General features: G+C 43.6%; 1 long non-coding RNA gene across 1 annotated transcript in view; it reads left to right on the forward strand.

The window, feature by feature from the left end:
* The first annotated feature begins 291 nt into the window (after positions 1 to 291).
* LOC112265417 overlaps positions 292 to 26,156 on the forward strand; it is a 67,958-nt gene continuing 42,093 nt past the window's right edge. Inside the window, exon 1 of the long non-coding RNA XR_002955770.2 lies at positions 292 to 755. This is a non-coding gene — a long non-coding RNA (uncharacterized LOC112265417). The remainder of the gene's footprint in view (positions 756 to 26,156) is intronic.

Raw genomic sequence — 26,156 nt, forward strand, 5'->3', positions numbered from 1 at the left:
TAGAAACCCTCAAATCAACTCTCATTCCTGTCTAGACTTCACAGAAAGATGAAAAGATTGTTGCAAGTAATCTGGATTTAAAATGAGCTTGAAGCTGTGAGTTCCTGTAAGTAGAGCATGTCTTGCTCCAATATTACTAAATACTGCTTCCGCTGTCTGTCTGACTGTCTGTCAGCCAGAGGGGGGCTATACGTGTTGATCCAGAGAGGTAAGGAAAATGGCTTGACTCTCGTATAAGAGTAGCATTCCTGATTCCTGTTCAACTGTGAGGCATGCGGGAGGAGGTAGGGAGAGAGAGAGATAGATATTGGAGAGAGGGGAGGGGAAGCCAGGGACTGGAAAGGAACTCATGTTAATTTAAAAGTGTGCTTCTCAGTTCTGAGCATGCTCAGTGGGGCTCGGCTCTGCTCTACCAGGTCCAGCCTCTAAATTTGAACAGGAGAGTTGTGAGGTGACTGTGTCCGAGCAGACTTTTGTGCCACACATTCTCTGTCTCTGTCATGCTCTCTCGCCGCACAGCTCTCTCCTTTCGTTTTCTTTGCCCCTTTTGTTTTGGCGTGGAGAGATAGCCGAGGAAGGAAGACTAGACAAAACAGCTGAAAGAAGCAAGAAAATGAAGAGAAGAAAATGAACAGACTAACTTTGCCTCCGAAACAGTGGATCTGGAGGGACTAACTTCAAAAGAAAGGCAAGAGGGAGCTGGTGTGAAGTATGAGCAGGAAGGAGAGATGAGAAACCCGTGGTCTTCTGATAAGGTCAGTACTATGAGGTTCTCAAGCAAGTGACAGCAGTTTCCATTTCATGTATTTCTCCTGGTTATTGCACAGTCAAAAGTTCTTTCATCTCATGTTTGCTTGTATGTGGAAATGTGGTGTTATAGGGTGCACCGTCCTGGAAAGGATTTATTGGTTGAGAATTGTGCAATGTTACAGGGTGAGCAGACAGACACGTGGACTCTCTTTATGCCCTTCAGTGTTGCTGAGTGGCACCTACTGTAGTCTGTAACTGGTTTAACTGCCTGCATTCTTCCACAGCATATTATGCGACCCTTTTTTGGAGAGACTTGGAATAGGAGTCCAGAGCCTTAGCCGTAGAAGGATTTGTCTTGCTGTCTTGACTGAAGCCAAGGGGTTTTAATAAAGGAAGAATCAGTGAGAAATGACTACGGCGTGGGCGTGCAGGTTGGAGCAATATGTAGACATATTGTACATGGCTCTGGTCAATCTTAGTTGACAGTGGTCATTGAAAGAGTGAAAACTGTTTTTCTTCAATACACTCTTAGAAAAAAAGGTTCTATCTAGAACCTAAAAGGGTTCTTCAGCTGTCCCCATAGCAGAACCTTTTTTGGTTCCAGGCAGAACCCTTTTGGTTTCAGATAAAAACCCTTTTGAGTTCCATGTAGAACCCTTGGAACCCCAAATAGTTATACTTGGAATCAAAAAGGGGTCTACTTGGAACCAAAAAGTGTTCAGCTATGGGGACATTCGAAGAACCCTTTTGGAACTCTTTTTTCTAAGAGTGTAGAGTACATTTTGTTTTTGTTGATTCACTACCATGCATTCAGATGTCAAGAAACAAATGATCATAGTTTGCATACTGACACTCATACTGCAGCCTTGAATGATTGCCCATTTTTAAAGATTACTTATCTTCACACACTTAATGTCACAATGTTATATTCCAATTCTATTCCATTCTATTTTATTCTATTCTCACAATTTTACATTAACTTCAACATAGTAGTGGAATATTTTGCCCTGAAATCATTGTATTGCAGCAATAAACAGCATCTTGGTATGATCACCAGAGAGAAAGAAAACAATAATGAACCTGTCGTTTTACTATTCATAGTATTTAGGCAGCTTACCTGGCTGTGCAAATACTGAAGATATAATTCCTGGGTCGTGTTCGTTTGGTATCAAGTGGAAGAAAACAGACTGAAACAGGAGCGGGACTTCCTCCATAAGAAATGCTAATTTCTTTTTTAAAATCATTTTCCGGTGTGTGGCGGTGACCTCCCCACAGACATTGTGTTGCCAGATTTATAATTTATGCTTCTAGAACTGGGGCAGAATATGTCACCAGGGGGAGAGAGAGCTAGTGCTGGTAGAGTTGAACATTGTGTACATTACCCTATAGCCACCTTGTTATATACTCATTAAATAAGGCACAGAAGTACACACTTCTTTATGAATTTCCAGACAACATGTAACGTTGATAGTATTTCAGGACCTTTCCTAAATGAGGTATGTGGCATCTGTTTAGTTCAATCCAAGCTCATAGTGGGTATGGTTGTAGCTTTCCAATACACACTTTGACAGAAATTCAATGACATATAGAGGATGCAATATTATCTAACAGATATGCCCTCTCTTACTACATAGATATGAGGTAGGTACAGTATATCTGTAACAATTGTCTGAAGAAGTGGACCAAGATGCAGCGTGGGGTAGGTTAATCATGTTCTTTAATGATAACCAGAAAAACAAGAAAGAGAGAACCAACAAAACGTACAGCTTTGTAAGGCTCAACGGCAACAATACAAGGACAAGATCCCACAACATAGGTGGGAAAAAAGGCTACCTAAGTATGATTCCCAATCAGAGACAACGATAGACAGCTGCCTCTGATTGGGAACCACACTTGGTCAAACACAAAGAAATACAACACATAGAATGCCCACCCAATCACACCCTGACCAAACCAAATAGAGACATAAAAAGGCTCTCTAAAAAGCCAAAGGTGTGGACTCCAGCCGCAAAACCTGAACCTATAGGGGAGGGTCCAGGTGGGCATCTATCCTCGGTGGCGGCACTGGTGCGGGACGCAGACCCCGCTCCACCTCTGGCTCTCCCCACTTTGGTGGCGCCTCTGGTGCGGGGACCCTCGTCGCCGACCCCGGACTGGCGGCCCTCTCTGCAGGCCCCGGACTGGGGACCCTCGCTGTAGGCCCCGGGCTGGGGACCCTCGCTGCAGGCACCGAACTAGGAACCCTCTCTGCAGGCCCCGGACTGGGAACCCTCGCCGCAGGCCCCAGACTGGGGACCGTCGCCGGAGCCTCCGGACTGGAGAGTCGCCGGAGCCTCTGGACAGGGGACCGTCGCCAGAGACAGTCGCCGGAGGCTCCGGACAGGAGACCGTCGCCAGAGGCTCCGGACTGGGGACCGTCACCGGAGACTTTGGACTGGAGACCCTCGCCAGAGGCTCCGGACAGGAGACAGTCGCCGGAGGCTCCAGACAGGAGACCGTCGCCGGAGGCTCCGGACTGGGGACCGTCGCCGGAGACTTCGGACTGGAGACCGTCACCGTAGGCTCCGGACTGGAGACCGACGCTAGAGGCTTCGTGCCATGGATCCTCACTGCAGGCTCCGGGCCATGGATCATCACTGGAGGGCCCGTGCCATGGATCATCACTGGAGGCTTCGTGCCATGGATCATCCCTGGAGGCTTCGTGCCATGGATCATCACTGGAGGCTTCGTGCCATGGATCATGACTGGAGGCTTCATGCCATGGATCATCACTGAAGGCTTCGTGCCATGGATCCTCACTGGAGGCTTCGTGCCATGGATCATCACTGGAGGCTTAGTTTGTGGAGCTGGCACAGGATATACTGGGCCGTGAAGACGCACTGGAGGTCTGGAGCACAGAGCTGGCACAACCCATCCTGGCTGGCTGCTCACCCTAGCCTGGCAACTGCGAGGCGCTGGCACAGGATGTACTGGGCTGTGGAGACGCACCGGAGACACAGTGCACAGAGCCGGCGCAGGATATCCTGGACCGAAGAGACGCACCGGAGGCCAGGAGCGCTGAGCCGGCACAATCCGTCCTGGCTGAATGCCCACTCTAGCTCGACAAATGCGAGGAGCTAGAATGTAGCGCACCGGGCTGTGAACGCGCACTGGAGACACCGTGCGCTTCACTGCATAACACGGTGCCTGACCAGTACCACGCTCCCCACGGTAAGCACGGGGACTTGGCTCAGGTCTATAACCTGACTCCGCCAATCTCCCCGTGTGCCACCCCCAAAACATTTGGGGGGCTGCCTCTTGTGCATGCTTCGTCGTGTCAACTCCTCGTATCTTCGCCGTTCCGCTTTTGCTGCTTCCATTTCCTCCTTAGGACAACGATATTCTCCAGCCTGCACCCAGGGTCCCTTGCCTTCCAGTATCTCCTCCCAGTATCTCCTCCCATGTCCACTCCTCCAGAAAACACTGCTTGGTCTTTTTGTGGTGGGATCTTCTGTAACGATCGTCTGAAGAAGTGAACCAAGATGCAGCGTGGGGTAGGTTAATCATATTCTTTAATGATAACCAGAAAAACAAGAAAGAGAGCACCAACAAAACATACAGCCTTGTAGGGCTCAACAGCAACAATACAAGGACAAGATCCCACAACATAGGTGGGAAAAAAGGCTACCTAAGTATGATTCCCAATCAGAGACAACGATAGACAGCTGCCTCTGATTGGGAACCACACTTGGCCAAACACAAAGAAATACAACACATAGAATGCCCACCCAAATCACACCCTGACCAAACCAAATAGAGACATAAAAAGGCTCTCTAAGGTCAGTGCGTGACAATATCATAGTAAACTATGACGCCTGTTCACTAACATTTTCAGAGAAACCTGTTGATGAGAAATGTATGTTCAGCCTGTCTCGGGGCAGAGAGTGGTGCAAGAGCACTAGGAAGTGTGGGACAAGTGGTGCTACTACTCTACTGCACCAGCTAATATACTGTATGCCATTTAGTTGATGCTTTTGTCCAACAACTTACAGTCAAATGCATACATTTTTTACATATGGACGACCCCCAGTGGGAATCGAACCCATAACTCTTAGCATTAGAAAAACCATTCTCTACCAACTGTCTTCTCGGCTGCCATGATTTCATCACCCTTCCATTCTCTTATCATCATCTCTTCCATTCAGTCTTTCCTTTGGTCTTGACAGAGAAAGTTAATGAAAAAAGCCCCTCAGGTACTGACAGCTGTGTCTATCATTACCTCCCATTGGCTAAGGTTTGGTAGAGATGAGCAATGGCTTCAGTACAATCAACATGCTGTTTGGTAACTGTGGCATAACAGACATATTTTGACTATGAACCACCCCGTTGTCCTCTTTACACTGAGTATTTGACTATGAACCACCCCGTTGTCCTCTTTACACTGAGTATTTGACTATGAACCACCCCGTTGTCCTCTTTACACTGAGTATTTGACTATGAACCACCCCGTTGTCCTCTTTACACTGAGTATTTGACTATGAACCACCCCGTTGTCCTCTTTACACTGAGTATTTGACTATGAACCACCCCGTTGTCCTCTTTACACTGAGTATTTGACTATGAATCACCCCGTTGTCCTCTTTACACTGAGTATTTGACTATGAATCACCCCGTTGTCCTCTTTACACTGAGTATTTGACTATGAACCACCCCGGTGTCCTCTTTACACTGAGTATTTGACTATGAATCACCCCGTTGTCCTCTTTACACTGAGTATTTGACTATGAATCACCCCGTTGTCCTCTTTACACTGAGTATTTGACTATGAACCACCCCGTTGTCCTCTTTACACTGAGTATTTGACTATGAATCACCCTGTTGTCCTCTTTACACTGAGTATTTGACTATGAACCACCCTGTTATCCTCTTTACACTGAGTATTTGACTATGAACCACCCTGTTGTCCTCTTTACACTGAGTATTTGACTATGAACCACCCCGTTGTCCTCTTTACACTGAGTATTTGACTATGAATCACCCCGTTGCCTTCTTTACACTGAGTATTTGACTATGAACCACCCTGTTGTCCTCTTTACACTGAGTATTTGACTGTGAATCACCCCGTTGTCCTCTTTACACTGAGTATTTGACTATGAACCACCCTGTTGTCCTCTTTACACTGAGTATTTGACTATGAACCACCAGCTACACTAGGGGATACCTAGTCAGTTGCACAACTGAATACAGTGCCTTGCGAAAGTATTCGGCCCCCTTGAACTTTGCGACCTTTTGCCACATTTCAGGCTTCAAACATAAAGATATAAAACTGTATTTTTTTGTGAAGAAACAACAACAAGTGGGACACAATCATGAAGTGGAATAACATTTATTGGATATTTCAAACTTTTTTAACAAATCAAAAACTGAAAAATTGGGCGTGCAAAATTATTCAGCCCCCTTAAGTTAATACTTTGTAGCGCCACCTTTTGCTGCGATTACAGCTGTAAGTCGCTTGGGGTATGTCTCTATCAGTTTTGCACATCCAGAGACTGAAATGTTTTCCCATTCCTCCTTGCAAAACAGCTCGAGCTCAGTGAGGTTGGATGGAGAGCATTTGTGAACAGCAGTTTTCAGTTCTTTCCACAGATTCTCGATTGGATTCAGGTCTGGACTTTGACTTGGCCATTCTAACACCTGGATATGTTTATTTTTGAACCATTCCATTGTAGATTTTGCTTTATGTTTTGGATCAGTTGTCTTGTTGGAAGACAAATCTCTGTCCCAGTCTCAGGTCTTTTGCAGACTCCATCAGGTTTTCTTCCAGAATGGTCCTGTATTTGGCTCCATCCATCTTCCCATCAATTTTAACCATCTTCCCTGTCCCTGCTGAAGAAAAGCAGGCCCAAACCATGATGCTGCCACCACCATGTTTGACAGTGGGGATGGTGTGTTCAGGGTGATGAGCTGTGTTGCTTTTACGCCAAACATAACGTTTTGCATTGTTGCCAAAAAGTTCAATTTTGGTTTCATCTGACCAGAGCACCTTCTTCCACATGTTTGGTGTGTCTCCCAGGTGGCTTGTGGCAAACTTTAAACGACACTTTTTATGGATATCTTTAAGAAATGGCTTTCTTCTTGCCACTCTTCCATAAAGGCCAGATTTGTGCAATATACGACTGATTGTTGTCCTATGGACAGAGTCTGCCACCTCAGCTGTAGATCTCTGCAGTTCATCCAGAGTGATCATGGGCCTCTTGGCTGCATCTCTGATCAGTCTTCTCCTTGTATGAGCTGAAAGTTTAGAGGGACGGCCAGGTCTTGGTAGATTTGCAGTGGTCTGATACTCCTTCCATTTCAATATTATTGCTTGCACAGTGCTCCTTGGGATGTTTAAAGCTTGGGAAATCTTTTTGTATCCAAATCCGGCTTTAAACTTCTTCACAACAGTATCTCGGACCTGCCTGGTGTGTTCCTTGTTCTTCATGATGCTCTCTGCGCTTTTAACGGACCTCTGAGACTATCACAGTGCAGGTGCATTTATACGGAGACTTGATTACACACAGGTGGATTGTATTTATCATCATTAGTCATTTAGGTCAACATTGGATCATTCAGAGAACCTCACTGAACTTCTGGAGAGAGTTTGCTGCACTGAAAGTAAAGGGGCTGAATAATTTTGCACGCCCAATTTTTCAGTTTTTGATTTGTTAAAAAAGTTTGAAATATCCAATAAATGTCGTTCCACTTCATGATTGTGTCCCACTTGTTGTTGATTCTTCACAAAAAAATACAGTTTTATATCTTTATGTTTGAAGCCTAAAATGTGGCAAAAGGTCGCAAAGTTCAAGGGGGCCGAATACTTTCGCAAGGCACTGTACGTTCAGCTGAAATGTAACACAACCCCCCTAAATCAGAGGTGCAGGGGATGCCTTAATCCACATCCACAGAGAGCAGATGTTCTGTCGGGTTAATTGTCTTGCTCAAGGGCAGAGCGGCAGATTTTTCCACCACCTTTTTTATTTATTTATTTATCCGTTATTTTACCAGGTAAGTTGACTGAGAACACATTCTCATTTGCAGCAACGACCTGGGGAATAGTTACAGGGGAGAGGAGGGGGATGAATGAGCCAATTGTTAACTGGGGATTATTAGGTAACCGTGATGGTTTGAGAGCCAGATTGGGAATTTAGCCAGGACACCGGGGTTAACACCCCTACTCTTACGATAACACCCCTACCTTGCTGGCTCGGGGATTCAAACCAGTGACTTTTCGGTTACTGTCCCAAAACTCTTAACTGCTAGGCTACCTGCCTGGTCAGTAGATTTGTCAGTAGATATGATGGATGATGGTGGCCTGATGAATTGCCAAGAGGATATATGATCAATCTTTCAATAATTTCATAGATAAAAAAAAACATTGAGGCAGAGACACGTTAGGCTGGTTTTGATCAAATGACAGCAGTGATTTTGAGTAAATTAAAAGATTTAGACTGAATGTTTTCAGATGTGACAGTGGACATGATCAAATCACACATTATTGTCTATCTCATAAGCTTAATTACAGTTGTAAAAGTCATCATTGGCATCATTTTAGATGTAATAATATACTCGGGTAGCCTCACATAGGCCATGGGCCAAGCAAGCAAGCAGCTCACAATTAAACTTGGGATGAGTAGAAACCTCATGGGGCCCAACTCTTCCCAGAGAACTCCAATAAAGATTTCTCATTAAACATCACCCTAGATGCCGAGCCAGAGGAAGGAGAATGGAGGCCAGAGGCCTGGGGAGGCATGAGCCCAGACCTTGGCCCATTGGGCTCTGGTCAAAAGTAGTGCACTACTACTGTCTTTGCCCTCTGTAGGCCCAGGATCCATCAAGCAGTATGAAGCCATGTTCTCTGAAAGAGCTGTGAACTTGTCAACTCCCTTCGGCTCCCTGTCACATTTAGTTGTTTGTTACTTTTTAGTCCCGGGGTGAGGGACATTGAAACGCTCCAATGACTATTGACCTCCAGTCATTGGGACTAGGGCTTGTATGATGGTTGGAAATAGATGCATCAATCTAATGCCACTCCTCTGGGTGTTGCCACATCTCTCCTGGGGAGAGGACAAAGGCTAGGGCATGATGGGTAGACAGATGCATGATGGGAGCAGGGCAGCCTATCGTCACCATGGTGATCCTAACAATCACCATGGTGATTAGAGCTTAGATGGGCAGATACTGAGGTATCCCGTCTAGGGAGTCCTGAATCTCTGTACAAGTGGCTGATATTCAAATTGCAACCTCAAGGGGGTTTGTTCAATGTTTTGAAACGTGTTTTCTGGTGCTTGTCAGAAAATTGTTGTGTGATTATGATATTGAAGGGTATAAAGAGGCTCATAGGTGGGAAGAAGGTGGAGTGGATTATATTTATTTCAGTATGAGCTGCACGGCAAGTGTCCAATCTGACACAGTCGCTGTCACTGTCTGGAGGACCATTTAATGAGAGGGTGAGCGGGAGCGAGGCTAGAGAACGGACAGTGTTAGTTCCTTGTCCAGTTAAATGTGCCTTGTAAAGAGATGCCAAATGAAGAAATATGTCATATATACTGTTGAAGTGATCAAATGATTCTCCCTGGCCATCTGTCACTGCCAGGGGAATAGTTGAATAGCCTTGGCAGAACTGAATGGGGAATCATAAGAAACTGACTGAAGACTATGAATCCAACAGTCAAAAGTGACTCAGAATGACATGGAAAAAAGGGATATTTGCGGTGATTTCACTGTTCAAAAGTTCAAACTGACTCAAAATGGTATGAAGAAATAGTTGTGAATGTTTTAAGATGTTTCAAGTTAGCCGTCTTTGGGCAAAGTACATTCTATGTGTCAACTCAAGCCTTGTGTTTGGTCTAGCTAGCAGATTCACGTCAGTGGTTACTTAAGGTTATCTCAGTGACATCAGGGCTGTGTTATGAATACGGGGTAAAAGGACTCAGTCGTCTGTTGACATAAAGCTAACGGCATGCCTGCACAGAGGGAACATAAACACAGAACATTGTGCTTTATTGGAGGTCAATATTGGTCCATTTTAGTTATTGACTCAAATGTGTTTTTTCATAAAGGTGATACTGTACTAAGGGTAGCCTGTAGGCCTACTTGCTAACTGAAGGTGGACATATTTGACGCACACAATACAGCGATAGGTAGTTTTCAACAGTCGTTTGGTGTAGATTGTGTCCATTGTTCTTGGTTGCGGTTCACGTTGTGTAAGAGTTATCTGGGCTTTGTGCGAGACGAAACAATCTTCGGCGGCACCTGGGTCACTTATCTGTGTGGATTCTCATTTTCAGAGAGCTCAGTCTTTTTGATTGACTGACACTGGAGAGATCCTGTGGCAATGCACTTCCTCTGAACCCTGTATCAATCCACCAATCTCTCTTCTGTTATTATCTGCTCTTTCCCTTTCACTGTACTACTGTAGCTTGTCATATAACATCCTCATACCAGTGATTCTGCACTGTAATAACCAGTCCAAGTGTTCAAAATGTGCTTTTCTGCAAGACAATGAGTCTTTGGGGTCTAAAATGTTATACTATTGGATGTTTCTGATCAATATTATAAAGTTCAAATCTCAGTTGTAGCTTACAGTATATACCAGGCGTGTCCGTCTGTCTGTTCCAGACAGAGGCGTGTGAGATGGATGTGTCTGGGTACGGGCTACTACTACTCTCTCCCTCTCTCTCTCTCTCTCTCTCTCTCTCTTGGTGATACTCACAGGTTGGCTCTTTATGGGGAGGCTGGGGCTCAGACAGTGGAGATTTATAGAGATGATAAAACCAGTGGAGGAGAGCAATAATGCCACAGCACAGACGGATGCTCCTCCAAGCCCTGTCTACTCACATCTCACAGGACATAATCTACCGCGGACAGACGGACGGAAAGACTTTTCTGTGCCAATAAAGGTGTTTGTGAGAATCGGATGCTTGTCTGAGTGTAAAGATACTGGTGGTTTTCCAACAATGGAATAAGATAGCAGCTAGATAATGTGATATTTTTCTTTCTTTTTGCATCGTGCCTTTGAAATGTTGCCTCTCCTGGCAGCTCACTCTCTTGCTCTCACTTCTCTGACAATAATATGAAGAAAATAACAAATTATACAGGAGTGGTGTGTAGCTGGCAGACAAAGTGAGGAGGGGGAAATGAGAGAGAGAGAGAGAGAGAGAGAGAGAGGTGGATAATGGACACACGGGGAACAGATTTACAGAGCTTTGTTTCATGTTGAGGACTGGCAGGCCAAGCATAATATAACATACTGTATGTCCACAGCAGCCAATGTCTTTGACGTTCATATGCCTCTTCCTGCCTGCCACTATAATTTCAGTTTGAATCCCAAGTAGAATGGGTCGAGCTTTGAGTTAAATCCAAGTCGTCCATTCTAAGAGCAAGTCGAGTCGAGTCACACGTTTTTATCAAGTGAAGTCTCAAGTGAAGTAAGAAAAAAAAAATATGTGCAATGACTACAAATATTTGTCTATTTATTAAGGCTACCATACAGCCCTTTTCATTATTTGGTTTACAACACATTTCAATAATTAATTTTAACAACAAATTCCAAATGCTTCATAAGTAAATGATACATTTCAAGCAATTTTGACATACCAAAAGACCAGTAATTGTTGCTTGATGACCCATTGCTGGTGAACTTGCCAAGTAAACAGTTCATATTATTGATCCCCAAACAATTTATAGAGCTGCATATTTATTTATGGCAATCCTCTCTCCCTACAATTTGGCGTTTGCGCTGCACCCGATCCAATCAGCAATCTTCGCTAGCTCACCCAACCTGTGTTGATTGACAGTTTGCTGGTCCAATCAGAGGGCCGAGTGTGCGTTTCACTCGTGAATCTGTTGCAAAAAAACTATTTGCAAATGCGATGCTGCGGCTACAGTATCTGGCTGCGTGGAGAGTAATCCACAAATCATTTCAAGTCATCAGTATCAAGTCAAAGTCCCGAGTCTTCAAGTCTCAAGTTATTTTATTTTCTATCAAGTTGAGTCTCAAGTTATCAAATTTGTGATGAGTCAGACTCTAGTCCATGTCATGTAACTCGAGTCCACACCTCTGCTGTAATTTCTTCCTCTCCCTACTCCTGCCACTTAAGGTTGGGTCATCACATTTTTTTGTAACACTGTTGGATGTATTGTTACCACACATGGGCATTGTGGTTGTCATTGGTGTCCGAAAGAACTGTTTTGCTTATCACATTGGACCCCACTTGTACTGATAGAATTTCTTTGATGAGTTAGTGATCTGTCTCTGTCTCCCTCCTTTCCCGGTCCTCCTCTACTCCTTCACCTACCTTTCTATTTCTTCCTCTAACCAGTAGCTGGAGCTGAGGGCAGAGAGAGCGTGCCCTTTTGTTAGTGGACTGAGAGTAAGGTCAGTGTGGTTGACTCCCCTCCCCACTCCCAGATAAACTCAATGAATAGTGCCAACCTGGGGACTGCTGGCTAGGCAGATTATCCAATGAGTCTCTCACAGTAAAGGACTACACCAGGTATGGTTTGGCCTTTTTCAGCATAGCTTTACACCTATTAACACAACTGAAAATAAGAGCAACTGAACTGCCATGAATTTGATTTAGATGCATTGAATATTATAGTCAATAGGCACTTTCTTTATAGGAAATGTATGCTCTTTGCGCAGATGTCTTCCCCCAATATACATTTCATTTGATAAATTTAACCACATTTCAGACATGTAGACAATGAGAAAAAAGCCTTTGCAATGTTTTTGTGTATCCAATCATATTTTCCAAAATGTGTGCGCAATGTTGGAGCAACATGTTTTTGGGCGTAGCTCTTTGTCAGAGCGTGTCACCCTGTAAAGAGATCTGTATGAAAGGGCATAGTTTGTTTTCACAGTAACTGAAACTGAGGAGGAGAGTCGGCCAAGGGCACACTGTGAGCTGTGTTCGGTCACTCTCCCTTTCCCTCATCTTTCTTTGCTTTCAGTTCCTTTCTGGACCATTCATATGCTAATAGAGGTCAAGAGATGAGGTGGTTCTCACGTTCAACTTGAAACTTGGGTCCTTTGTGTGGCTGTGGCTCAAGCTGCCTGGACAGAAGCCAGAAGTGAAATGAAAGTCTGTTGAAATTCTCCAATGGGATTGGCTTTGGGCTGGGGCATGGGCTGGCTTTACAAGCTGGGGCTGACCACCTGGGGAAGGAGCAGGTCTGGTCTGGGCTGGCTTTTGGCTTTTCTAGATTTGCCTGAGTTTGGGCTTGGGCTGCTGATTTGGGCTGATTTTGAGGTTTGGGTTGAGTTGGGGTTTGACATTGGGCTGAAACTATGCAGAGGCTGGGGTCTAGGGCTTGGGGTTGGGGTAGGAGTCTGGAGCTGGGCTTTAAGCTCTAGAGCTGCCAAGGGTGAACCTATTAGGGATATGTTGGACCTTTAGACAAAGGTCCATTGACTTTGTAATTATTATTTAGCAAAATGAAAAGTTAGCTAAACAGCAGATTGGGGATGATCAGTTGTTCTGTGGATGCTTGTGGATCCATAGAATTTAAGGGGACTCTAAGAAGTCACCATATACAGTAACAAAATAGATATTTTGAGCTCCTGAATTTTTATTTAGCAATGTACTTAGGCCACTAAACAGCTTCTGCATGAAGTTAGGAGTTTGTAAACATTTCAGTTCTGATCGGTTGTCATTAACTTAGCTTTTTATTTATTTATTTATTTTATTTTACCCCATTTTTCTCCTCAATTTCGTGGTATCCAATTGTTAGTAGTTACTATCTTGTCTCATCGCTACAACTCCCATATGGGCTCGGGAGAGACGAAGGTTGAAAGCCATGCGTCCTCCGAAACACAACCCAACCAAGCCAAGCCGCACTGCTTCTTAACACAGTGCGCATCCAACCCAGAAGCCAGCCGCACCAATGTGTCGGAGGAAACCCCGTGCACCTGGCAACCTGGTCAGCGTGCACTGCGCCCGGCCCACCACAGGAGTTGCTAGATGAGACAAGGATATCCCTACCGGCCAAACCCTCCCTAACCCAGATGACACTAGGCCAATTGTGCATCGCCCCATGGACCTCCTGGTCGTGGCGCGGCTGCGACAGAGCCTGGGCTCGAACCCAGAGTCTCTGACGGCACAGCCAGCACTGCCTTAGACCACTGCGCCACCCGGGAGGCCCAAGTTAGCTTTTTTAGATGTATTTTTTATTTAACTAGGCAAGTCCGTTAAGAACAAATTCTTATTTACAATGATGGCCTACACCAGCCAAACCCAGATGACGCTGGGCCTATTATGCGCCATCCTACGGGACTCCCAATCACAGCCAGATGTGATGCAGCCTGGATTTGAACTAGGTACTGCAGTCATGTCTCTTGCACTGAGATACGGGAAGTCGGGAATTTTGTAAACATGATTAACCACTTTGCCAAGCCTCACAATTGTGGGTCATTTTCAGAAACTGCGTCATAATTTCATGGCCTATATGCAAGAGACATTTATAATTATTTTCCGCCCATGGCTGAAACAGGCAAATTACATGTGGTATTTCAGTGTATGTAGTTGGAAAGGCAATCAGCTGAAGGTTGGGGCATATATATATGGTGGTTTTGGAAAAGTACTTGTTTAGGTAATACTTACATTTTAGGAGAACAGCAAGAGTTCTATGAATAGTGTCCATTCTCTGTGTTACCTTGAGTAATCAGAGATTTCCTCAGTAGGGAAACATTAACTCCATTAATTACTGCCCATGCCTCTGGGTCTGCTGAAACAGGAACTGATTACGGCATTTTCACTGCGGCTACGCTAGTGGTGTCTATCAATAATATAGTGATATACAGTAGCACCCGTGTTTGTGTAAGTCAGGAGTTGAGAAGTTAAATGACTGAATGGTATCATAAAAGTTGAATTGGAAGGAAAACAAGGCTGCCCAGCCAAAAGATGTCGAATGTTTATTTTCTTTTTCGCCATCACCTCCTTCGCTAAAACAAAATCTAGGCAGCTCCACAAAACAATAGTCATCATCTTAGCGGAAAAGGTTTGAATGCTAATCTGAAGTTGGCAGAGTAAAACTAGTGCGACTTCTTGACAATGTTTTTGACGTAATTTATTGTTGATGTTCTATTTTAAGGGATATACAGATATTCGAGGTCATCTATTTTTTCCACTCCACCCATACTGGTTGGTTTTATAAAGCTATTGCTGTGAATTGATTGCACTATTTTTAGTTGAACTAATATTGATGAAAGCCTTTAAGATACCAATTGCAGGCTTATCACTGACAAATGCTTGCCGCAGACTTATCATAGTGACAAAGCTTAAAGGGTCTTTGTCTCTTCTGTAGAATAGCCTATTCCTAACTGTCTGTTGTCATTTACACAACACCTCTTTGTATTTCTGATTACAGTACCAGTCACAAGTTTGGGCACACTTAATCATTCAAGCGTCTTTCTTTATTTTGACTATTTTCTACATTGTAGAATAATAGTGAAGTCATCAATATATTTCATATTTGACATTCTTCGAAGTAGCCACCCTTTGCCTTGATGACAGCTTTGCACACGCTTGGCATTCTCTCAACCAGCTTCACCTGGAATGCTTTTCCAACAGTTTTGAAGGAGTTCCCACATATGCTGAGCTCTTGTTGGCTGCTTTTCCTTTCCTCTGCGGTCCAACTCATCCCAAACCATCTCAGTAGGTTTGAGGTCGGGTGATTGTGAAGGCCAGGTCATCTGATGCAGCACTCCATCACTGTCCTTCTTGGTCAAGTAGCCCTTACACAGCCTGGAGGTGTGTTGGGTCATTGTCCTGTTGAAAAACAAATGATAGTCCCACTATGCGCAAACCAGATGTGATGGTGAATCGCTGCAGAATACTGTGGTAGCCATGCTGGTTAAGTGTGCCTTGAATTCTAAATAAATCACAGACAGTGTCACCAGCAAAGCACCACCACACTATCACACCTCCTCCTCCACGCCTCACAGTGGGAACCACACATCCGTTCACCTACTCTGTGTCTTACAAAGACATGGTGGTTGGAACCAAAAATCTCAAATTTGGACTCATCAGACCAAAGGACATATTTCCGGTCTAGTGTCCATTGCTCGTGTTTCTTGGCCCAAGCAAGTCTCTTCTTCTCATTGGTGTCCTTAAGTAGTGGTTTCTTTGCAGCAATTCAATCATGAAGGCCTGATTCACGGTCTCTTCTGAACAGTTGATGTTGAGATGCATCTGTTGCTTGAACTCAGTGAAGCATTTATTTGGGCTGCAATTTCTGAGGCTGGTAACTCTAATGAACTTATCCTTTGCAGCAAAGGTAACTCTGGGCCTTCCTTTCCTGTGGTGGTCCCCATGAGAGACAGTTTCATCATAGCGCTTGATGGTTTCTGCAACTGTGCTTGAAGAAACTTTCAAAAGTTCTTGACATTTTCCAAATTGACAGACCTCCATGTCTTAAAGTAATGATGGACTGTCATTTTTCTTCGCTTATTTGAGCTGTTCTTGCCATAATATGGACTTGGTCTTTTACCAAATATGGCTATCTTCTATATACCAACCCTTCCTTGTCAGAACCCAACTGATTGGCTCATACACATTGAGAAGGAAAGGAATTCCACAAATTAACTTTTAACAAGGCACACCTGTTCATTGAAATGCATTCCACGTGACTACCTCATGAAGCTGGTTGAGAGAATGCCAAGAGTGTGCAAAGCTGTCAACAAGGTAAAGGGTGGCTACTTTGAAGAATCTCAAATGTAAAATAGATTTTGATTTGTTTAACACTTTTTTGGTTACTACATGATTCCATTTGTGTTATTTCATAGTTTTGATGTCTTCACTATTATTCTATAATGTAGAAAATAGTAAAAAAATAAATAAAGAAGAAACCTGGAATGAGTAGGTGTGTCCAATCTTTTGACTAGTACTGTATATGTATGCCCATGGAAAATCCATAGAGCCTTTGCAAAATATTCCATAATTGGTCAACTATATTAGGTTGAGGAAGTGCCTAAATAATGTACAGTAAAAAAGCTTTTTCACAGTAGAATTCAGTCTTTTGTGTGAGCAGTGGTGGAAAAAGTACAGAATTGTCATACTTGACTAAAAGTATTTGGTTTTAATTTAAGTATCAAAAGTCAATGTTAATTGCTAAAATATACTTAAGTATCAAAAGTAAAAGTGTAAGTCATTTCACATTCCTTATATTAAGCAAAATTGACGGCACAATTCTTTTGTTATTTCATTTCATGGATAGCTAGGGGCACACTCCAATACTCAGACATCATTTACAAACGAAGCATTTGTGTTTTTTGAGCATTTGAGTCTGCCAGATCAGAGGCAGTAGGGATGACCAGGGATGTTCTCTTGATAAGTGGTGAATTTGAAATTTTTTCTGTCCTGCTAAGCATTCGAAATGTAACGAGTACTATTGGGTGTCAGCGAAAATGTAGTGAAGTAAAAGTAAATGTTGTCAAAATTATACTGTAAATAGTAAAGTAAAGTACAGATACCCTAAAAAAATGACTTATGTCTTACTTTAAAGTATTTTTACTTACAGTAAGTACTTTACACCACTGTGTGAGCAGTGTGCTACGTACGATTCTGGAATGTTTACACTCGCCCAACCCAAAGTCCAGTGGGAATGGAAAGAAAAGTCAACTAGCGGTATTCTTAAAAATAAATAACAAACCTCCCTGTCCTGAGGGAGTCTGTTGGGGGGTTGAGCTGATCTCGACACCCACAACTCTCTGACAGCAGTTGGGCAGCGAGACTCGAGACAGACAGGGAAAGATTTATGTATATATTTTTTTCTGAAATCCTAGCGACAAGCCAAACATCACAAATGCTGTTTGTTTTGTCATAGGGCGTGAGCGGCAAAGAACACCGAATCTACCTCGGAGGACGTTGTGGAATGACTGGTGTTCTCTCCTGTGTGGACTGTGGTTTGGTCTAACCCCCCTGAGGTGGGCCCCAACACAGCTGCCATCTGTAGACCAGCATCACACACAGCCACAAATACACTACTTCCTTTACTTTGTTTCATGTATTTGCACATTAATCAACAATTCTCTCCAGCAGTTTAATTTTCAACTGTAGTCACACACACCTCAGGGCATGAAGCCACAGCACTGTTCATAAAACACTACTTCTATCAGCTCACTAAATACTAAATACTGAAGAGTCCCTTCAGGACCAACTTACAGGTTGTTCATATAATATTCACCTCTTTTCATAAGACGATAACACCACACACAGATGAGGAAGGGCTAGGTTGATAAAATTAGGAAAGTTATCAAAGTAAATCAATATGATTTTATGTGTAATGGCTTATTTTTCCTGTGTAATTCGTTCAGATAATAGGTCCTTGCCACTCATAAGACCTATCATACCAGATCGTTTAGCGTCCATCTTGTGTGCTCCATATTCAACATGTTCAGCTGTCTCAATGTGCAGCAGCCATTCTGAAAGCATCAGTCCAAGTGAAGGAGAGGAACGGAGAGAGCTATTAATCTCCAGGACAATTTTTTTAATTTCACCAAAAATGACTGCTACTCACACGATCGCTTTCGTGACAGGTCATTATTTATGTCTGGAGCTCCAGCCGTACACCTCCCTCCTCCTCCTCCTCCTCCTCCTCCTCCTCTGTTTCCTCCCCAGCCATCTCTCTCAGGGCCCTGGCTGCCAAATGAGTTTCAGCTAAGCCCCAGCTGCCCCAGTTAAGTGAGAGGAATGTGGGGCAGCGGTGGGTGCTACTACAGCACCAGCCGGGACTGAGGAGTTTGTGGGTCCTGGTCTCCTCTCCCTGCCTGTCACCGGGATAGAGGAGCCTGGAGGCCTGGAGGCCTGTGGGCATGGGCTGGTTCCCCCTCATGTTTTATCATATGTTTAGTGGGAAGGGAGAGATAATCAGTGACAGTCACCCTCCTCTCATTATATCTCTGAGTAGATACTGTATGAATATGTGCTTTCTAAAGCAACATCAACATTTAAGGCCATTGTGGCAAACCATAATGCAGGCACTAGGGATGGGGGTGTGAGCATGCGGGTCTGGGCAGAGGAGATCGTTGTTTGTGTGCATCTGTAAGTTGTTGCTCGTATGTATATGTTTGTATTTGGTGTAAACATAATAAAGCAACACCAACAGGTCTAGGGATGAGTCCCAAATGGCTCCCTATTCCCAGGGCTCTGCTCAAATATAGTGCCTCACCTTGTCCAGCGCCTCAGGGGCTCATATCAGGTTTCCTCCCCAATCCCAAAACTAGCTACTGGTGGTACTTTAACAGGGAACAGGTGTGATTTGTTTGTTGCCGATGGGGTTTTGAACATTAGAGACACAGGACACAGATTGTGAAGCAGAGGGCCGGTCAGTCGGTTCATTGCTGGTAGACTGCTGGTGACATTGTAACTCATCCTGGCTCCAGCTATTTGTCAGGTTGTTTGTAGCAAGAGAGGATGCATAGTAAGCAGAGTTATTTTTTACAGTGTTTATGATATGTCTGTCCGCCCGCCTGCCCGCCCGCCCGCCCGCCCATCTGTCTGTCTGTCTGTCTGTCTGTCTGTCTGTCTGTCTGTCTGTCTGTCTGTCTGTATGTCTGTCTGTGTCCGTCCGTCCGTCCGTCCGTCCGTCCGTCCGTCCGTCCGTCCGTCCGTCCGTCCGTCTGTCTGTCTGTCTGTCTGTGTCCGTCTGTCTGTTTGTCTGTCTGTGTCCGTCCGTCCGTCCGTCCGTCCGTCTGTCTGTCTGTCTGTCTGTCTGTCTGTCTGTCTGTCTGTCTGTCTGTCTGTCTGTCTGTCTGTCTGTCTGTCTGTCTGTCTGTCTGTCTGTCTGTCTGTCTGTCTGTCTGTGTCCGTCCGTCCGTCCGTCCGTCCGTCCGTCCGTCCGCCCGTCCGTCCGTCCGTCCGTCCGTCCGTCCGTCCGTCTGTCTGTCTGTCTGTCTGTCTGTGTCCGTCTGTCTGTTTGTCTGTCTGTGTCCGTCCGTCCGTCCGTCCGTCTGTCCGTCTGTCTGTCTGTCTGTCTGTCTGTCTGTGTCCATCCGTCCGTCCGTCTGTCTGTCTGTCTGTCTGTCTGGCTGGCTGGCTGGCTGGCTGTCTGTCTGTGTCTGTCTGTATACTTCACTCGACATGCCTCTATCTTCAAAAGAATGGTGTCCATCAAAAACATTGTCTATTTCCAGTATTGCTTAGATATTTTACTGTCGATGTCAATTGTCAGGCCTAGACAAGGGGTATCTGTGAATTGCAGTCATTATTCTTAAGATCTGGATGCCAACCTAGAATGTACTGTGGCATCTTTATGTTGCATACTGTATCTCAGTCACTTCACATGCAGCATTGAAATCACATAGAAGAGTCTACCTTACCTTTGGAAAGGTAGTGTATGTCATTGATGTAAGATGAAGTGCATCTAAGGATTACGTCTTTAAGTACACTTGTGAGGACCAGCGTCAAGATATATGATGAAAACTGAAGTGAATTGATTTTCTACTGGATTGCAAAGAAGCTCTGTGAGATTGCATGCCTACTCCAGAACCTACTAGACACATGCGTTTGTGAGTTCTGTATGGAATACAGGCTTTCATTTTTCAAATGTGAAAAGCTACTGCTGCTCTTTGATCAAAAGTACCTCATTCTTTCATCAAAACAGAGGCATTCTGTAGAACAGTGGTCTACTGTATGTCTCTGGGTGTAGCTTTAATGGCTCCCACACACTTAACTGGATTCTCTCCCCAAGCACGTCAGCCTGAGTTAGTCAGTGAATTAATAAGTGCAGAAATGCGAAGGATAGCCTGATCCCTCTCTCACTTTAATCAATCTGACTGCAGTGACACTAAGTGCATGATTGTGTGTGTGTGTTAGTAGATAAGAGATTGCATTTGTGTTTGTGTGTGTTAGTCTTATGCGAGGGAGAGAGTGTGTGTGTGTATGCGTGTATGTATGCGTGTGTGTATGCGTGTGTGTGTATGCATGTGCACACATGCGTGTGTGTGCATGCGCACGTATGCGTAGGTGAAGGGCCTATGGTGGGTGTGATTGATAGCCCTGCACACACAGTGCGTCTCACACAAACACACACACACACACACACACACACACACACCGGCGACCACAGTCCGCTTTGGCTGGCTGCAGATGTGCTGCTCTCCTCTGAAGCCTGGACTTGGACCCACCATTTTTATTACTCCTTCTCGCCACTGCAGGGAGAACGGCATGCTCTGAATGCAGAACGCCCGCACGGCTCCACGGCTGTACAGTTTCACACATGGTGCTGTGTGTCGATACCAGTCAAAAGACACTGTATTGATCAGCACATCTGGAAGGTGGTCAACACTCCATGAGCTCACTGCTCGTTTACCACCACACCGACGCCCATCTTTGTTTTCATGCTAATTATTGCAGTGCTTTTGTCTCCTTGGTGCAAAGACAATTGTCTGCCTGTGAGAGATACAGGGTTGTTGTAAAGAAATGAGGCTTGTTTAGTTGTGATGTATCACTTTAATTACACTTAGTTATAAAGTGCCTCCAGCTGATTTGATGTTTTCGAACTCAGCTAAGCTTTTATTTCCTGGCCCAAAATGATCCCATTCAAAAAGCTAGTATTTCATTCATTAAGGATGCACCAAGTCAATTTCCACCCATGCTATGTTTACGAAGAATGTTGTTGTTTTTTGTCGACTTGTGAGCGAACTCTGAATGAACTCTCCTATTGAAGGATTTGAACAGCCAAAAAGGAGATTCGTTCTCTTTTTTGGGGGGTATTTTTTCCTTCTGTCCTGTCTGGACTACTCATGTTTAGAGCAGTTGCTTTATGAGACTTCAACCACAGACCTGTGGTTTCGCTACAACATCATACTTTTTTTTGTGATCAAGTTTTGATACATTTTTTAGCTGACTAACAAAAAACAACAAACCAACAGACAATACACAAATAAATTTATTCCACCTCCACATCCCACCCACAGGACCGGTTTACTTCAGTACATATCTTAAAGTAATGATTTTTACTGCCAAATGCTGTCGTCCATATGTTAATATTCTCAGATTTTGCACCATGCAGTCGAGAAATTGACAGTTCATGTTGACATATGTCCATAAATATATACAGTACCAGTCAAAAGTTTGGACACACCTAATCATTCCAGGGTTTTATTTAACTATTTTCTACATTGTAGAATAATAGTGAAGACATCAAAACTATGAAGTAACACGTATGGAATCATGTAGTAACCAAAAAAGTGTTAAACAAATCTAAATATATTATATATTTGAGATTCTTCAAAGTAGCCACCTTTTGCCTTGATGACAGCTTTACACATGCTTGGTATTCTCTCAACCAGCTTCATGAGGTAGTCACCTGGAATGCATTTCAATTAACAGGTGTGCCTTGTTAAAAGTACATTTGTGGAATTTCTTTCCTTATTGCGTTTGAGTAGTTCAGTTGTGTTGTGACAAGGTAGGGTTACCTCTGCTGCAGAGGATAAGTTCATTCGAGTTACAATCCTCAGATATTGCATTTCAAATAAATGCTTCACAGAGTTCAAGTAACAGACACATCTCAACATCAACTGTTCAGAGGAGACTGTGTGATTCAGGCCTTCATGGTCAAATTGCTGCAAAGAAACCACTACTAAAGGACACCAATAATAAGAAGAGACATGCTTGGAACAAGGAACATGAGCAATGGACATTAGACAGGTGGAAATCTGTCCTTTGGTCTGATGAGTCCAAATTTGAGAGTTTTGGTTCCAACCCCCGTGTCTTTGTGAGAAGCAGAGTAGGTGAACGGATGATCTCTGCATGTGTGATTCCCCCCGTGAAGCATGGAGGAGGAGGTGTTATGGTGTTGGGGGGGGGGCTTTGCTGGTGACACTGTCGGTGATATATTTAGAAAGGCACACTTAACCAGCATGGCTACCACAGCATTCTTCAGTGATACGCCATCCCATCTGGTTTGCGCTTAGTGGGGCTACCATTTGTTTTCCAACAGGACAATGACCCAAATCACACCTCCAGGCTGCGTAAGAGCTATTTGACCAAGAAGGAGAGTGATGGAGTGCTGCATCAGATGACCTGGCCTCCACAATCACCCAACCTCAACCCAATTGAGATTGTTTGGGATGAGTTGGACTGCAGAGTGAAGAAAAAGTAGCCAACAAGTGCTCAGCATGTGAGGGAACTCCTTCAAGACTGTTGGAAAAGCATTCCTCATGAAGCTGGTTGAGAGAATGCCAAGAGTGTACAAAGCTGTCATCAAGGCAAAGGGTGGCTACTTTGAAGATCTAAACTTTAAAATATATTTTGATTTGTTTAACACTTTTTTTGGTTACTACATGATTCCATATGTGTTATTTCATGGTTTTGATGTCTTCACTATTATTCTACAACATACAAAATAGTAAAAATAAAGAAAAACCCTTGAATGAGTAGGTGTGTCCAAACTTTTGACTGGGACTGTACATTTGGTGTGGCAAAGTGTATGGGGCTTGCCATCGTAAGGCAACCATCTCTTGGCTGCTGTTAAGGCGGCAAGCCAAATCATTCTCTGCCTTTATGTTAAATTCAGTGATGAGTCATCATTAAGCAGTAGTACATTGGGTAGACATGGGATGGGTTTATACAAAATACCTAATAATGATGAATCCACAGATTGCCAAAAGGTGAGAACCTCTGGGCACTTCCAGACTATGAATAAATGTGCCAGGAGTACCCTAGGGATGTAGCATACAGACAGGGGTGAATTTATGTTCATCTGGAAAAGTTTTTTTTTTGAGTCGCATAACTCATAGTGAGTAATTTGGTGATTCGAGTTTGTTGATGAGAATGTGACAGGAACATCATACATGACATATATGAAAAGTATATGATATTTTAGTAATAGCATGTCTTGTGCTGTGTTCAGTTGTCTTCAACTGAAAGCTATGCTAATAAAAAAAGGTTCCGTTTTCTCAGAATGTTGCTGTAATGTCCTCATCCTCATGAATGATCATTATCTAATAATTAATTAAATTGGGATTAACATATTTTAGAAGGGGGGCGGAAAGTTTCCGTCACCTTCCCTGGTGATTAAAGATTGTCTGAGAAAAGAACCATGGAGAAGTTTATTACTGGTAACATATTATTTACTCACTGTATAATGCTTCATTAGGCCTACTTGTTGTAAACATGCATGAGCCTTTATAATGTCTTATGATAAATCTTCTAAAAAGTTATACCCCTCTATGTCACTTGACTCAAAATGGCTGCTATTTATTCAGGATCATTGTGAGATGATAATAACATATCTTAAGAAGGTCATACATGCTTGTGACACGTATTACATTGCATTTGAACCGCATCATAATGCATTATGCCAGCGTTAAGTAACTAAGTTTGGTAACACCTCCTATAACTCATTTATATGAGTCGATGTCCCCATCAACAGACTCTTTCCCTAGGTTTTTGATCAAACGGATGGCAATGGCTCCACAGTGCACTGTGCTAGGGCCCATAGCTGCTATGAATCAGACAGAGACACATCTCAATTTTCCTCTGAGACAGCTGCAGTGGGGAATATAAATAATACATGCAGTACAAGTGGAGACTTAAGAAGTGTCGAGCAGCCTTATTCTTCTGGGCATGTGCACCAGACACCCAATTTCTTCCTGGCCTGGCCTGGCCTCGCCTTGACTCTCCCTCCTCCCTCCCTCACTCTTTCCATCTCTCCCCTTCTTTCTCTCTTTCTATCTCATTCTCTTATTTTCTGTCTGCCTGTCTCTGTCTCTCTCTCTCTCTCTCTCGCTCTCCCTTTATCTCTGTCTCCCTGTCTCTTCCCTTTCTCCCTCTCGTCATCTCTTCCTTCCTCTTTCTCTCTGTCTTCGGAGACAGACTGACCCCATCATCACACACATCATATTTGTACACAAACTGCATGCATAAGATATGGCCACACTGTCAGACTGTACCCTGTAGTAACATTCTTCAAATGGAATATTTCGATTACATGCATTTCACTGATATATACAATACCAGTCAAAAGTTTGGACACATCTACCCATTCCAGGGTTTTTCTTTATTTTTTATTTTTTTTAAATATTTTTTTATTATTTTTTTTATTTATTTATTTATTTTCATTATTTTTGCTATTTTCTACATTGTAGAATAATAGTGAAGACATCAAAACTATGAAGTAACACGTATGGAATCATGTAGTAACCAGAAAAGTGGTAAACAAATCCAAATATATTTTGCATTTGAGATTCTTCAAAGTAGCCACACTTTACCTTGTTGACAGCTTTGCACAATCTTGGCATTCTATCAACCAGCTTCATGAGGTAGTCACCTGGAATGCATTTCAATTAACAGGTGAGCCTTGTTAAAAGTTAATTTGTCGAATTTCTTTCCTTCTTAATGTGTTTGAGCCAATCAGTTGTGTTGTGACAAGGTAGGGGTGGTATATAGAATATAGCCATATTTGGTAAAAGACCAAGTCCATATTATGGCAAGAACAGCTCAAATAATCAAAGAGAAATGACAGTCCATCATTACTTTAAGACATGAAGGTCTGTCAATCTGGAAAATGTCAAGAACTTTGAAAGTTTCTTCAAGCGCAGTTGCAGAAACCATCAAGCGCTATGATGAAACTGGCTCTCATGAGGATGCCACAGGAAAGGAAGACCCAGAGTTACCTTTGCTGCAGAGGATAGTTCATCCTGCAGAGGATAGTTCATCCGAGTTACCAGTCTAAGAAATTGCAGCCCAAATAAATGCTTCACAGAGTTCAAGTAACAGACACATCTCAACATCAACTGCTCAAAGGAGACTGCGTGAATCAGGCCTGCATGGTCGAATTGCTGCAAAGAAACCACTACTTAAGGACACTAATAAGAAGAAGAGACATACTTGGGCCAAGAAACACAAGCAATGGATATTAGACAGCTGGAGATCTGTCCTTTGGTCTGATGAGTCCAAATGTGAGATTTTTGGTTCCTAAAATGCAGAGTAGGTGAACGGATGATCTCCGCATGTGTAGTTCCCACCTTGAAGCAGGGAGGAGGTGTGATGGTGTGGGGGTGCTTTGCTGGTGACACTGTCTTTGTGATTTATTTAGAATTCAAGGCACACTTAACCAGCATAGCTACCACAGTATTCTGCAGCGATTCACCATCACATCTGGTTTGCGCATAGTGGGACTATCATTTGTTTTTCAACAGGACAATGACCCAACACACCTCCAGGCTGTGTAAGGGCTATTTGACCAAGAAGGAGAGTGATGGAGTGCTGCATCAGATGACCTGGCCTCCACAATCACCCGACCTCAACCCAATTGAGCTGTTTCGGGATGAGTTGGACTGCAGAGTGAAGGAAAAGCAGCCATCAAGTGCTCAGCATATGTGGGAACTCCTTCAAGACTGTTGGAAAAGCATTCCAGGTGAAGCTGGTTGAGAGAATGCT

The sequence above is a fragment of the Oncorhynchus tshawytscha genome, linkage group LG13, assembly GCF_018296145.1.
Source record: "Oncorhynchus tshawytscha isolate Ot180627B linkage group LG13, Otsh_v2.0, whole genome shotgun sequence".
NCBI classification, from domain to species: Eukaryota; Metazoa; Chordata; class Actinopteri; order Salmoniformes; family Salmonidae; genus Oncorhynchus; species Oncorhynchus tshawytscha.